This window comes from Mus caroli, unplaced genomic scaffold (assembly GCF_978045245.1).
Source record: "Mus caroli unplaced genomic scaffold, Mus_caroli_1 scaffold_10, whole genome shotgun sequence".
NCBI lineage: Eukaryota > Metazoa > Chordata > Mammalia > Rodentia > Muridae > Mus > Mus caroli.
The window spans coordinates 21,428,243-21,445,121 of NW_028227265.1; positions in this window are offsets into that span (position 1 = coordinate 21,428,243).

Sequence of the window (16,879 nt, forward strand, 5' to 3'; positions counted from 1 at the left end):
TCTGATTCATAGGTCTCTGTCTTCCCAGGCCCTGGGCTTTCATAAACTTGGTGGATATGATTAACCTATGTGGCTGGTACTTAGAATCAAACCAGAGTCTGTTTTCAGCCCATTTCAATATGGTTTTAGCTTTAAATACTGGAGAAGAAATAAAAGTTAAAGTCATTGACCAGTCAAAGCCCTAGAGCAGAATTCTTTTGCCCAAATGTACTGTGTGATTTTTTGTTTGTTTTTTTGTTTGTTTGTTTGTTTTTTAGGGGAGGATGGGTGGGAAAACTCAACCACACAGCTCCTTCAAAAAAATCCTACATGGGTTGGGAAGAGAGCTTAGTTGGTCTCGTGTTTTCCATACATGCATGAAGCTTTGAGTTTGGTCCCTAGTAAAAGTGTTGGGCCTGGTGATTCCAAATCCCAGTCCTGGGAGATGGAGATAGGAGAGTCGCTGGGGCTTGCTCTCCCCCAGTCTAGCCTAATTAGTGAGCTCCAGGTTAACTCTGCCTCAGAGAAGTTGGTTAGAGTCTTTGATGACACCTGAAGCTGACCCCAGGTACACATGCTCACAGAACCCACTTGTACATGAACAGTAAACATATCCATGCATTGAAAGACAGCTCTACATTAAAAAAAAAAAAAAAAAGGTATTTTTTTTAATGGAGAAAGCATTTCATCTCGATGTCATGTAAGGCCCCCAGAGTAACAGCAGAAATAAAAACCAGCTTTCTACAATTAGTTAAAATTAAACCATGCAGTAGCAATGTTCTTGCAATTAACAAAATTCTTCCCAGTCCTTACAAATCTGCTGGCCTGTTGCATCACAATTTTAAGTTGATTTTAACTTAAACTTTTGTAGATCTACTTAAACAAGTATCTCAGTAGCAGCACCAGGGGGCTGACTCCATGCTAGGATGTGCTAATCTCTGGGATTGTCGTCATAGCTTAAGAAGCAGCAATAGCTCATCCCCTTGATGATCATACCACAGCCCTGCTTGGTTAAGACTGCTTGGACTTCTGGAGTCATCAATGGATTCTGACATAGCAAATACCAAAAGGTCTAAAGCAGGAATTTGAAAGATCTTGAGCCAGAGGAGGCAAGTGAAAGCTTTACGGAAATTGTTTTGGTAGAGAAAGGGCAGGTAGCATGATCTCAGGGTACACACAGGAGTATGTAGAAGCTTAATAATATGCTAGGCAGCCCTCAAAAACCTGTCATTCAAGACGACTGCGGACTACATGTGGCATAGGTTTTCATGGGTTAGCTTTACCTGCCATGCCGTGGTTAGCTGGTGGCAAAGAAAGCTCATGAGAAGGGACCCAATCCAAGAAAAGACTTTATCCCAGGCCACTCACAATCTTGATCTCAGGGGGGTTACATGGCATTGAGCACACCATTCTCCTCGTTGATACCCATACCAGTAATTCTCTTAGATGAGGAAGAACTTTTTGCTTAGTAGGGCGATCTTCATTGGAGAGCTAAAATTATCTGAATTTCAAGAACTGAAGACACAAAGTACCAGGAGCATCGTGGTGCAGAGAAAGGAGTACTTAGCAGGAATCATAAACTGTTGTAGAGATTAGACTTACTTTTAATTTGATCCTTGAGTTTCTGAAAGATCAGAAATAAGCATTTATATTCCTTATCCTGTCTTGCTGAAAACAGAAACAGAGGCATATAGTTCATGGTGATGCAGTCTTGTCTTTGTAGAATATTTTCCATGGCAATTTCCAAGCCAATCATCAGGCTCCCTAAGGAGCTACCTATGTACTCTCTCTATTTTCTCCTTAAAAAAAAAAAAAAAAGACTCACTTGCAAATTCTGGGTTTCAGCCTAGTTCTCCCACTTCTGAGTTACATGATCTTAGATGCCTGCTCGACCCTCTGTGAGCACCATCACCTGGTGTAACTAGCCAAAAGCAACAACACCAGTCAGAACCCCAGCAGGAAGAAGATGGCACATCCAGAGGAGTAACTCAGGAGACTTTACTGAAGATGCTAATTATAAAGATGAGAGCAGAGCAGAGCCAAGGGGGTGAAAAAAGGAGGATATCTTGTGGAACAAAGCCAGCAGGGGACAGTCACTACCCCTAGACTTGAAAGTACACAGAGCTGGAGGAAAGTCTGTTACCCACAAAGAAGAATGAGGACACAAATGAATGTACCCGAAAGATCCAAGGTCTCTGGTAAAAGAAAAGGTAATGGCCCTAACTTGGACCACTTACCAAGGGCCAACCTTACTTTGCTCCCACTCTCCAATCCCTTGATGAAGTCTCTATCCCATTTAACAAAACCGAAACCGAAAGGCAAGGACTCCCAAGGTGATGGCTCAGAACAGTTGACCTCCTGGGGCACAAAGCTGAGTAAAGAGGAGAGGCAAACAGAAATGTGTGCACAAGCAGAAAGAATCCAGAACCCAATTCGGATTCTTTGGATTTCAAATTCTCTCCACAAAAATTCTCCTGTCAGCCGCTATCAATCCCTTTGAGCTGACATGGATGATAAAATGTAGGCACAGCAAATATTAAGTATAGTGACAAATGCCTATAATCTCCAAACTTGGGAGGCAGACGAAGGATCACATGTCCAAGGCCAGAGTGGCCTACACAGCCAAGTTCCAGGACAGTTAGGTTATGTGAAACCCTCTCTCGATAAACCAAAACAGAAAACTATGGGTTAGTAAATGAACATCACAATAGCAATTGTTGTCCATGAAGATCCCGGGCACCTTGAAACTACACAGATGGTAGCCATTAGCTTTAGTTACCCACAAAGAACCTAATGATGAAAATACTCCATACCTTGATTATAGAAAGCACAGAAACAATGCTATAACTGACTTGGAAACTTACTAATCATGGGACCAGAAGTTGTCCTACAGGTATCGCAGGGAAGAGAGTCAACAATGGTATTCCAGCCTTAGATCTTGTTTGTTATTGTACCAGTCTGCAAGACAAGAGGTGCTTACTAGTAAATAGTATCATGAGTCTCATGGGAGGAGCCAATTGACATCTGCTTGAGGCCTATTCTGTAGAAGAGAATTTATGTTCAGTACTATGGATCTAGTCAAAGGTTTATAACTGGTGAGGGACATATATTATAGGAGTGAACTGTCAGGGATTGGTTCTAATGTTTTGTCTTAATTCAGCTCCCAAAATCACACACAGCATGTCCAAATGCTGAGGGTCTTTATCCCCAATTGTTTTTTTGATTAATTAATAAAGAGCCAACGCCAATGGTTGGGCAGGGTGAAAGGGGCAGGACTTTCAGATTCCCAGGCAAGAATCACTGGGGAAAAGAAGGGATTCCACCATGAGAAGGGTGTAGGATGGACCATGCCATGACAGGGATGCAGACTTAATGGCCTACCAACATGTAAAAATTCAGGAATGTGGCCCTAGGGGTCACTCTCCTGACTGGGTCTGGGGTAGCAGAGATGAAATATAGATTTTAAAAGATGTTAACTCAGGAATGCCAGAGGGGAAAGTGTGCTAGCTATGAGGAGGTTCAGGAAGTGCTCAGCCATTGAGCTAGTAAGGCATATTAAAAATAATACTCTGTGTGTGTGTGTGTGTGTGTGTGTGTGTGTGTGTGTGTGTGTGTGTTTCATCTCGGAATCCAGAGAACTCTGGCAGGTGGCTAGAAGTGCAACCACCCACCAGGAGGGAGCTCAAAGCAGATTAACAATTCACCGATACAGTGATCATACTAGGCAGTGATCATACTAGTTTTGTTTTGCTAGATGGGCATGTTGTCAAACTGGTTAAATATTTTGTTTCTACACATACACTAATGCTGTTCCTTGACCTTGATAAAAGAAGCAGTTAATATGGAAACTCAGCCTAAAAAAAGTACTGAGATCAAGTGACTACAAAGGATTCAGCCTTAAACAGGCCACCTTCTGAGAGTCAGGGAACAAACACAGATTGGGGAATGGAATAATATAAAAATCAGGTGATCAGGAAGAGAGCTGTGAAATGCTATCTTATGAATAAACATAGATATGGAACTCATAAACTCATAAAAGCTATGGTTGCCCTCATAGGGCCTACTTAAGACTAAGCCCATGAACATTCAGTCATAGATGGGGAGGTCTCTAATGGCAGTGGAGGAGAAAGGAAGTCACTGTCTTCAGTGATATATACATAGGTAAGTTACCCATGATCCAGTGGAAAGCCTCAGACCCATTCCTAGGTGAGTGGTCTAGTGGGTCACAAAGCAAAAACTAAAAAGAAAAACATCTAAATGAGATGGGAACTTGGTGAAAGAATTGAGGGTGGGGTAGGAGGGGGATAAGTGAAGGTGGAGGAGGCATGTGACCAAGATGCATGATATATGTATAAAATTGTCAAATATAATGTAAAATATAAAAATGAACAATACAAATTATATATATATATATGTATATATATATGTGTGTTTATATATATGTGTCTGTGTATATATATGTATATATATATATATTTTTTTTAACTGAACCTGACTCCTGAAATGGTTCCCTGCTATGTTACTCCTCAGATCAAAGATTCACCTGACAGCTTATCAGAGAAAGGCCAAATATCATCTTCATTTTCCTAATATCAAAAGTAAACCAATCTTTCTGCAGTTGTCAAAAGACTTTATGTTTGCACATGTTCACACATATATGTTGTCTTTTCTTTCTAGTCACATTGTACAGAATCATTAAACTTGAGAAATGTAATGAAGGAGATAGATTAGAGACATCAACTATTCTTTAATCCTACAAACATTTGATTACCCCACTCTTGATACTAATTTCTATTTTTGTCAAGGTTCTATTGCTTTGATAAACTCCATGACAAAAAGCAACTTGGAGAAGAAAGGATTTATTTCATCCAACACTTTAAAAAAAAGACAGGGACCTGGAAGTAGGAACTGGATCAGAGGTGGAGAGAAAGGAACACTGCTTTCTGGCTTGTTCCTTGTGGCTTGCTCAGTCTGCTTTTTATACAACCCAGGACCATGTTCCCTGATGTTGGAAGGGAAACACTGCCAACACCCCCCAACATCAATCATCAATCAAGAAAATGCCCCCACAGATTTATTTGCCCACAGACCAACCTGGAGGAGACATTTTCTCGATTGAAGTTCCTCTTCCCAGGTAACTCTAGCTTGTATCAATTTAACAAATAAATAAATAAATAAATAACCAAGATATCTTGAATTTTATCATCTATGCCAATTCAACATGACTGTTAATGGCAACTCAGAGCACTGGAATGGGAAAAATTTGAAATCTAGCTGATACACACTAGGAGGGACAAAGAGAGAGAGACTCCATTTACCATAAATTATTTCATTTCCCAAATATAAATACAAAATGCCTAGTTACACTTGAAGATCGGATAAATGAGTAACTTTTAATACATGTATGCTACATTTATGCCATATAATAAAATAGAATCCCTCATGGATCACTTTAAATTCTACTTAAACTGGGAAACCTATATTTTTATTGCCAACCTTGGCCTAATTAAATTATTAATTAGCAAATATTTTTCACTTTGCAGTTTGAGAATCTAAGGCCAAGATTCTCCAAACATTTTCCAGCGTTGTACAGCTATTTAAACAGAGTCAGGGCCAGAAGTAGAGCCATTCCTAGCACATGCTGAAATGCATCTGTCTTAGATCATAAACTTTGTATGAATTTTAGTTAATCTATAAGCTACCTAGAAAACCATCTCAAGCCACTAGGCTCCTAACGAGCTCTTTTAGATTGATTGATATTATGACCTGGAAAATGCCATAATGACATTTCATAATGGTGTTATGTTAGTTTGCAATGTTCAGTGTATTGCACAGATTCATCAGTGCTTACAGAACTAATGGCTCCATGCTACCATTCTTATTCAAATTTTAATGGGTTTGAGCATCTATATCTATATGCAAGAGTTCCAGAATAGACAGCTATTTGGTTTTCTACAAATACAGACAATCACTGACGATTCAAAAAGCTATTATAGCTAGAAAGTGGCTTAAAACATAAAATGGAGAATTGTTACCTTTCAACCACCAGAACTGCTTCTTTGCCAAAGCAAAAAAGATGTTTAAATGGAAAAGTATCTTGGCTGGAGATTTGTTAATATGTCAACAACTCAGTAATCCCCATAATACACACAAAGACACTTTCAACTGAGGCCCTTGTTCTTGAGCAATTCATTTGGCTCCAGTGGCTAAAAGAATCCCTCCCAAGTGTATGCTATAGTTCTGAAGATAAAAGATGTCTTTAAATGCAAACAGTCACTTGTGGTAGGCAAAACAATGGGTACCCAAAGATGTCCATTCATCCCAGTCCAGAATCTGTGAAGCCCAGAACCAGGGAGAAGTTGAAAAATAAGAAAAGAATTAAGATCACCAATCAGAAGACCAAATGAAGTGGAGTTTATTCTTCATTTCTTTGGGATAGGTCCAATATAATCACAGGCACTCTCAAAAGTGGAAGAAGATCGCTAAAAAGCTGCGATCAGAGGGCTTTGATGCTATAATGCTATTTCTGCCACTTGTGTGGGATTCTTACTTAATCATTTGAAGTGGAAAGACCCATTTCTTATCTGGATCTTTGATTGGAGAAGATCCATCTTTAATCCAGATCTTTGAGGCGAGATGACCCATCTCTAATCCAGGCCACACCTTCTTCTGGCAGCCCATGATAAGGACAAGGAAGAAAAAAGCTTGTTCACTCTTTGCCTGGTTGCTCATGCAAGCTCATTTCTTCATTGGCAATGGATCCCACTTCTTTAAGATTCCAGTGTATACCGAAGACCACCGGAGACATCCAGCCCTGTAGAATGAATAACTACTAGATTGTTGGGCTGACCTTCCATTAGTAGACAGCTATTGTTGGGCCACAGCATATAAGCCATTCTAATAAATCCCCTTTCTATATCTATATAGATTCATTCTATAAGTTCTGTTCCCCTAGAAAACTCTGATAATACAGTGTGTAAATATGCATCATTATCAAACAAAACATTTAGATGATTATCTTAGATAATTATCTAGATAACTTAGATAACTAAGGAATGAACCATAAGTAACCCAAAATATAATAGTGCTACATAAAACCAGAAACTAGAAAAAGAGATGAAAACACAAAGTTAAGACACTCAGGAGTTACTGATCAGCACCATCCTGTATTAGCAAGAGCTGGGTAAAAGAAAGACAGAACAGGTTCCTGATAGCTAAATGGAGAAAAATGGAGACCATTGGAGATGACAGTCAGGAGCCTGTAGGATCTATTAGAGGTGGTCAGGAAACCCATAGGATCTATTAGAGGTGATCAAGATTCCTGAATGTTTCTTATGGTGAAAAGTAAGACATCTGATCACAGACAATGGCAGTTAGCTCTACTGACCTCACCTGGGCACTCAACTTCCCAAGGAGACACAGCTCTAAAGAGGAAAGACACTGGAAGGGCTTGGCCAACTTGAGAATGACTCAGCACAGCACATATGGCAGATACGCATTAGAACAGTAGCAACAAGGAGGACACTGTACACAGATTATCCTCACAGTATCTCAGTGAGAAGACTGATAGGATAGACAGATGAGGCCCCCAGGAAAGCCAGGAGGAAGAGAAAATCTTGGCATTCAGCAAGCATGATCGGGTTTGCTCAATACAAGAGTTCCCAGGGAAGCGCATCACCAGAACTAATCCTACAACCAAGCTACTGGGACCATTTGTCTGTTTTTACTATGAACCAAGTAGAGAGAAGATGAACAAATGATTCACAGATATAATTAAGTATTTGTATATATACATATACACAAATATGAACTATTTGTACAAATCTATGAAAAGTGGCTATTTAAAACATTAAAATGTAAGATTTGGGGCTCGGAAGATAACTCTAGGGAAAGCACTTGTCATGCAAAATGTAAGAACCTAAGTTTGAACCCCCCCCCAACTCTTCTGGCCTCCACGGGCACATGAGTGCGTGTGTCCAAACACACAGAGACACATACAGACGTATAAATAAAAGTATGTCTTTAAAAGAGAGAGGAATCCTGTTTCAAACAAGGTAAAACATGAGGACTTATACCCAAGGTTGATTTCTGACCTCCCTTATACATAAACATGCATGCACACACATCACACACACAAAGGGGTCTTAAGACAACATGATAAAAGTCAGAAACCTCAAAGTGATTTTGGAAAAGCCAGCAAGCAATCAACAAGGGTTTACCCAATATGGGCATGTCTAAAAGTCAGAGGCAACAAACTTCATCATGCATAAACACGGTATTTAGGGGCTATAATTCTAAGGGAAAATTATTTTTAGAAACATGAACACATATAATCATAACTGGAAATTCTCTGGCTCTATAAGAAGCAGAAGATCTTCTGCCTAGCATGTTGTCTGGATTTGGTACACCACACACACACACACACACACACACACACACGGAGGGCAATAAAATATAAAATAACTCTGAAATGATAGCCATAGAGCTGTTCATTATATAAATCAGAAGATGGTTTAAATCACTTAACTTAGTACCTTACAACTTGGGCCACTCCCTAATACACTGGGTTAAACTATCGGATGTGGCATCTCAGAGAGCTGTGCTTTTAGAGGGTTAGGATCTATTTTGTGCATTTGATACCATAAACTTTACTAATGGAATTTACTTTTTATTATGTTTTTTGTTTAATTTTGTGGGAGAACAGGGAGTACATGCCACGGAACGCTAATAGATACCAGAGGGCAACTTGCAGAAGTTGATTCTTCCCCTCCATCAAGATCCAACTCAAATGTCAGGCTTGGTGGCAGGCGTCTTTACTCAAAGATCCATCTGAGCAACCATATTAACATACTTCTCAAAGTACTGGTAATATAGCTTGTACTAATCAGCTAATGACATCTTGGATCATGAAGTTAGCATGACGGCTGACAACTATCTTAGTACAAATGTGTTTCCCTCCCCTTTCTTTTTGAAAAATTCCAGTGCTAATAGGTTCTTCACATTCTTGGAAGTGAGAAGTACAGATTGTCAATGCCCAAATAAGTAAGCAGTAAAAATCTAGAGAAGACTGCATTAGAGAAGCTATGGGTCATTTTGTTAGTAAAGATGTTACTCCAATGTAAGGATGCTCTTCACAGAGAAAAATGGGAAGACGTCTGCACTTCAGACTGACAAGTGTTTTGGACACAGAGAAACCAGGGGGGTTAAATTAAACAGCATACTGATCTAGAATATGTGTTCATAGTTATTTGACCTCTGACCTTCTCCCATCATCTACAGGGCACAAGAACGAGAGGCATCGGGGCTTACAAGTTCTCATTGACTGCTTGTCCACGTAGTTTCTGGAGGTAAACCTTAGAAATTAGAATTTAAGCGCTGAAGAGATGGCTAAGCTGTTAAAGGCTGAGCTCACAACCCAAACATCAGGAAAGTAGAAGGTGAAGTAGGCTGCGGTACATTAATAATGTTTCCAGGTATGTCTCACCAGCTGCCTTCCTCTGACCTCCTTAGGTTCATAAGTACGATCATCATGAGCAAACATTCTCGCTCATGTATTTGACAAATGTTTATTGAGAGCCTTCTGTGTGTCTGACATCGTTCTAACTGCTACTCGTCGGTGAAGCAAAGGCCAAACCAAACTGTGCCTTGCCATGTTGGTCTTCCAACTGAGGGAGATTAGACCACACTGGCTGCCCACTGTGAAGATGCTGCTGAGCTCAGCCTCCCTTTAATTAACATGAAAACAAAAGCTCTGTGTGCACAGAAAGACATGAGGAGCTTCTGCCCTCCTAACGCTCCAGTAGAAACCAAACCAAATCAGAAGGTTCACTCAAGATGGGCTTAGCAAACACACAGTTTGCAGGGCCTCTTGAGGTCTCAGCTGCCCAGTGCTTGCTGAAAGCAAGTGCCTGTGGATTTTCACTCCACCCTTCTCATCAAGGTTTCACCTGGCACACAAGCCAGAGCCACCAAGGGGAACCTTTTCCTCTAAGACCTGTAGAAAACTGTGAGAGGAGGTGAACGAAACTGGAGGTGGCTTCCCTACTCCTTGGGAAGCAAAGTCTGGAAGCTGGACAGAGTACATTTCCAAAGACCTACAAATGTGGATTACTCTGACCAAGACAGTATACAAGAGTCTGCATGAAAAGAGCAGTCACAGTGTTTAGCCCTGGGGTTACCAAGGCAAATCCACACCTTTGCTAGTCATGTGACCTAAAGCAACTCCGGTGAGATTTCTGGGTTGAGGTGTTCTGGAGGTGAAAAGGTCAAGATGGTTTGGCCCCTGAAGCTTTTGAAACACCTTGGTGTGGAACATGAGAGACTAGGATGAGAATGATCTACCATGTTGGGCAGACTGAAAATGGAAAAGATGAAAGAAAAGCAAAAAAAAAAAAAAAAAAAGGAGAGTAGCTTCAAGAATTTGCTGACAGCTAGTAAAGTCACCACAGCCTTTCTTAGTGCAGCCATCGTTAATTCTAGAAGGTTCTGATTGGCACTACATGGTCTCTCCCTTTGCAAGAGCCCCTAGGAACAGTGTTCAAATGCAGGCACCAAGGCTCCTCTCAGCCAAGCTCCCACAGCCCAGCCACGCAGCTAAACCAAGAATCCAGACCAGCAGCTCCTGAACAAATAGACTTACACCACATGAAACTCATTCAAACTCGGGGCCTATTTAAAGCAAAGTATCATGAAGGAATTTGGCTCATTTGCTTGGCCTCAGCTAATCTGCAGAAATACAAAGCTGTGGTTTCACCTTTCCTCCAAGGTCTCACACACCAGCTACAACCAAAGGCAGATTTCCAGCCCTATCAGACCAATTATTTCACAGGCCATAATAAGTCCGATGTTCCTTTTATGTTTCTATGACTACCTCATTCTGTCAGCTCCTGATCTCAGTGACAGAACCTGCCTTCCCTCCCCACCAAAAAGCCCTGTCTGCTGTCCAGTGCTTATTGGCTACAAGAGATTTTTTTGACTAATGGCCATAGTACTTCTCTCTTAGCTGTAGGCCATGGTTCTGGTCTCCCTATTTCAGAAAAGGGTGGCTAATCCCTTTCTCTCGTTCGTACAGTTACCTTGAAGGTAATTACAGGACGTGGTCACTTCCCCCAATAGAGCCCTTTCCTCAAGGAGGACATAAATGACTTCTTCAGTCCACTCAAGTATGTTCTTCCACATTCAGATCATTTTTGTGGTCTTGCTTTATTTCCTCTGTGTTTTGCTCTCTCTCTCAGACCGTCGGGATAGGAACCACAACTAACTTTCCAGATGTGGTTAGAATATTTCTTTCCCAGTGAGGAAAGATGAAACAATTCCTCACTTTCAGCCTCTGGCCCCATCCCTCCCTTCTTATTTTTAACTGCTGCCAGCCAACTAGTTGCTTGGTTATAACTTTATATAAGAATCTGCATATCTATGCATCTCAACTGGCTGTCACTAAATAGTAAGTTAAATATGGGCATAGGGGAATGATTCAGTAAAGTGCTCGACACACAACCACAAGGACCTGAATTCAGAGTCCCAGCATCCATGGAACCAGCTGGGCAGCACAGCACATGCCTGTGATACCAGCATTAGGGACAAAGAGACAGGAGAATCTGTGGGGACTGCTGGTCAGTTAAATCTAACCAAATCCATAAACTCTAGGTCCAGTAAGAGATATTACCTCAGCAGATACAGTGGAAAGCAATTGAGGAAGGCACCCAAAATCAGCCTCTAGCCTTTACACACACACACACACACACACACACACACTTAGTAACAGATATTCCTTAAAATGGGGTTACACCCAAGCAAATTCATTTAAGTGGTAAATATTAAAGTTAAATTTGCATTTTATATGCCGGGGTAATTGAACAGGTCCCCAGACCTTAGCAGGCCTGATACCATATTGAAAGTACCATTCATGCTTTAAAACCCATCACATGGGCTGCCACACCTTCCAGAAAGAGAACAAAGACATAATATATCAAAGTCCATCGTACTGGGAAAGAACTATGTACTAACCTTGCTTTTTGGCTTCTGAATTCTACTTCACTCTAATCGTCCTTGCTAACTGAGGTGTGTCAACCCAGGATATGTTTCTTTGTGCTTAAAAGCTCACAGTTAGAGAAAGGACTGAAGGAGCTGAAAGGGTTTGCAACCCCATAGGAAGAACAACAATATCAGCCAACCAGATCTCCCAGGGTCTAAACCACCAACCAAGGAGTACACATGGAGGGACCCATGGCTCTAGCCACCATATATGTAACAGAGAATGGCCTTGTCAGGCATCAATGGGTGAAGAATTATTTGAGACTCTTGGTTTCAGAAGGAAAGCATAGCAGTTCACACCATCGAGGCCAGAAAGCAGGTTACAGGGCATGACAAGATAGAGACTGAGCCAGATAAAATGCTGGAAGACATATCTCAGTGACCTGCTTATGCCAATCTTGCCTTCCACTTTTTTACCACCTCCAAATGATGCTATTGGGTGATGAATCCATTGAGGAATTAATATATTCACCAGGTTAGAGCCTTCAAGTACTATATCCTGAGCATCCACAATCTCAAGGACATCCTGTAGGCTTGACTTCCTAAATACAGGCCATGCCCCTTCCCTTCTCTGGCCCTCTTGCCAGTACCCAGTGCAAGCCCAGTACAATCTCACCATACTCTCACAGAAGCTTTTCAAATGGCTGCATCTTCCACCCTTATCTTCCCCAATACTGATGTTTCCGTACAGACGAAACTTGGGGAATGTGGAAGATATAAAGATGAGAGCTTTCCTAAAGGTTAATTTTTAAAGGTGCTTTCGTATGAAAGGGTAGTTGAGAATGCCCTTTGCAAGCCTAGCATAGCCCCTTAAGAGAAGCACCTTCAACCCTGCTCTACCTTCCAAGAGTCCTCTAAGGAGGTTCAACAGCGGTGGCTTGCTTTTCCCTTCCTCTTATTAAAGATGGCCCTCGGATGCTTTTATCCTTAGCGATGCCATCCTTTTGTGGCCTCTTTTCATGCTCTGTTCACCTTCTGAATCTCTTCACCCGACCTCTCTCAGCTGAAGAAAGAAACACTATGGGTTTAAATCTTTCTGCTATCAACAGCAGCCGGGTAATTCTTACCCTAGGGCCCCAAACCCTCATTTCAGACGGGCTAATCCAAGCCTCTTTTGGAGGCAATGCTATTTCCTTCGCTACCTGTTTTGGAGATGTGCTGAGCCCCAGTTATATTTAGGCAGTGGAGGGGAAAAATAGGGATATTAACCTCTAACACAGCTGCAAATAATAGCCACAATAAAATAGGGATGAAAAATGCAGGGGTAGTAATTATTCGGCTCTACCTCACCCTGGAGGAAACAGTTTTCAGATAGGGTCTTAGAAATTTGTAAAAAAAAAAAAAAAAAAAAGTCCCTCCATTTTGGGGTTTTATAAGGCAGGTGTAAGGGTTTTCTGGGGAAAGGGAGGATTGGCCAGAGCTCAGACTATGTGTCTTCAAGGGATGAAGCCCCCAGTAGAACCCGGCTCCTCTCCCTCAGTTCCACAGACATTGAAAAGGGGAGGATACAGGCTCTTTGAGCCACTTCCCTTCTCTGATCTATCTGGCAGCCGCCTAAGTGTGGAAAATATACTAGACTATATTTCAAATAACCTAAACCAACTGGCACAAAAAAAAAAAAAATACTAGATTCTTGCTTTTGTGTCTGACTCTTAAATTTCTGCAGCCCTAACTTAACAGACAAGAGAGGGCTGTAAAACTGAATCTGTGAAACAAAAATAGACCTTTCGGGACTTCTCCTACACACACGGCAGGGGCACCAAAATCCCTTTTATTTTTTTTTTCATGTTTCAAACGCACTGTGCTTCCTTCGCAGGTCTGTGGGACTGGGCAGGCTGCAGATTGCTGGCACCCTTTATTTATTTATCTAGTCGATATTGCTGCGGTGTGTCCACTCCGGAGGTGTGCAGGTTCTGGGTCCTCAACAGCAGAGGCTCCATCGGCACGGGAAACCCCACTTCTCCCTTTACACCACTTCTCCATTTCCATAATTAATTTCCAACACCTACTATGGGCGCATCTTGATTCCATGTGCTTCTCTAACCACTGTGGTTTAAAGGGCTTTCTGCTTTGAGGTTTCCCCTTTCAAAAAAATCAAATAATTTAGATCTTAAAAAAAAAAAATCCACACAAGTGCCTTCTGGCTATCGCTGACAGAGAGTAGCAATAATAGAAAATAATAATAGTAAAAATATGCAACAGTGCTAATGCCAGGGACCTGGGGATGCAATAGACAGAAATGAAATTAGAGGGGGTTGGGGGGTGGGGCGTGATGCTGCTTCGGTGCTGGAGTGCAGCTCTCACCGTAAGGCCAGGGGGATTGGGATAAGGTAAAGTTAATTGCGTTTCCAGATGACAAACCTCTCACCTCTGAACTGAATGGCTCTTTATAAAAGCTATCAGTAATAAACTGTAAATCTCAGCCATGCTTGCAAATAAAGGTCACTCCTTTCACGTTGCCACTTTCCTGAGCCTTATTACATTCCTGCCTCAACCCTTCTCACTTCCTAAGGTGTGCCAGCTGTCCAGAGAAGCAATCAGTGGGCCAGCTTGCTTTTATTATTCGGTTTCTTTTGGAAGGCATGCATCATGGGATTTTTTTTTCATCCCTGCCCACTGTGAGACCCAACGAGGCTCATCCCTCACATTGGAAGGGAAAATGAACATCAAGGGAAAAGGGACCTTCTTGCTTCCTGGCTGTCTGAGGGGGTCTTTGAGTGCCTGTGTTTCGCAAGCCAGCTTCGGGAGGTCCTGTAAGTTAGCCGCAGCTTACATCCTCCGACGAGTTGACCTTAACCGCTGCAACGGGGTTGCAATGGGTTGCTTTTTTAAGACTTTACTTTGTTTTTTTTTAATTATAGGTAAGTGCCTTTATCTGGGAGGGTTTGTATTTGTGAGCACATTGGCCACCAGAGGCTAGAAGGCAGCATCAGGTCTTCTGCACCTGGAGTTACAGGAGATGGTGAGCAGATGTGGGAACCGGGAACTCAACAAAGGTTCTCTGCAAGAGCAGTATGCACTCTTAACTGCTGAGCCATCTCTCTAGAACCTCTGTCACAACTGTCCTTCCTGCTATGTGCAGGATCCCTGCTCCTTGACACGCTCCACACCAATGGGCTTCCTGACAAAGCTGAATTACCTCTATGTAGCACAACTATCTGTATTTGTTTCTGCTCGTAGACAGCATCCCTGTGAATGATAACGAAGACTGACAATTGGTAAGCAGCTATACCATGGAGTCCTTAGTATACTGTACTTTGTCTCTTAAGGACGTCTCTTAACGCCACATCATCACCAGTCTGTAAATAAGAAAATGGAGGCCTAAAGAATTCAATGTGTCATTTTCCACAAGGGGCAATAGCAGAATGGGACTATTCCTTTGCTGTAGGAGCCCCAGAGCACTCAGAATGGAACCAAGTGTGATGGGATGTTATAAAACAGCAAAGCCAATTGAGAATGCTGAAGAGACTTGGGGGGATTTCAGAAGTTCACACCTAGGAGAAATGTAGATGCTAAAGAAATGCCCTGTGCAGGGGGTAAAAGGAACAAGGCACTGGATCCTCCCATGTGATAATTCTCAGTCTACAAACTCTATGCTGAATGAGGCACTTGGCAGACCAATGGGTGTGGCTCACAAGTTAAAGGCCAAAGAGGGATTGCGTAGTCAGCCTCCTTCTCAAAACCAAAAGGAGCCAGGTGTGGTTTGTCCTTGTAATCCAGTATTTATAAGGCCGGGGAGGGAATAGTGTCAGCAAGTTTGATGTCAGCTTGTGCTACATAGTAACAGGTTAGCTGCTGCGACTACATAGCAAAACAGTGTCTCAAAAAAAAAAAAAAAAAAAAAAAAAAAGGGGAGGGAGGGAGGCCGGGGAGGGAATAGTGTAGCAAGTTTGATGTCAGCTTGTACTACATAGTAACAGGTTAGCTGCGACTACATAGCAAAACAATATCTCAAAAAAAAAAAAAAAAAAAAAAAAAGGAAGGGAGGGAGGGAGGAAGAATCATTCTATTTCTAGCTTGGTTATCCATCCATTTCCACATTTGTTTATTTAATCACCAAGGGATAGGTAAGACAACTGCTTTGTGAGATTTCAGTGTCTTTGTTAATTACCTTTTCTTGTTTACTGGAAGCCTTTTTAAGTATTATGTGACTGTTGAAAACACTTTGAAAAAATGCGTTATTCCGATGCAGCCTTTGGTTCAGCATAATCCCTCACTGGTGGCAGCAATGTGTACTCTTCAGCTTTGAGCTGAGGTCAACTGTTTTGAAATGTGAGACACATGGAAAATCTTAGTGAATGAGAACAGAGGTGGGTTCATTGCTGTCTACCTTGTGATGAGTGTTGCCAGCAAAGAAGGTAAAGAGACTGCCAAACTCTTAGGCAGCTCACTCCTACCCACTTCCAGTTTCATCTAGTTCATGAAAAACAAAACAAAACAAAACGAAATGGTAAAAACATAAGGCATAATTTTGTCAATCAGTAAAAATAATAGTAGAGAGGTTGGAGAGATGGCTCAGTGGTTAAGACACTGGCTGTTCTTATAGAAAACTAGGGTACCATTCCCAGCACCCACATGGCAGCTTACAACCCTCTGAAACTCAAGTTCCAAGACACCTAACATCTTCTTCTGGCCTCTGAAAGCACTAGGGACATATTTGATCTGCATACACACATACAGGCAAATATGCACATAAAATGGAAGTAAATAAGCCTTTAAAAGTAATAATGGAAGATATGTCAATACAAGCAAAACTGAGTAATAGTTCATAGCTGAACTCAAGGAGACTCAAGTTCCCTTTACATGAGGAGCCCGTGGGAAGGAACGAGTAAGGCCTCCTCTAAGAGATATTAACCATGAAGTCTCT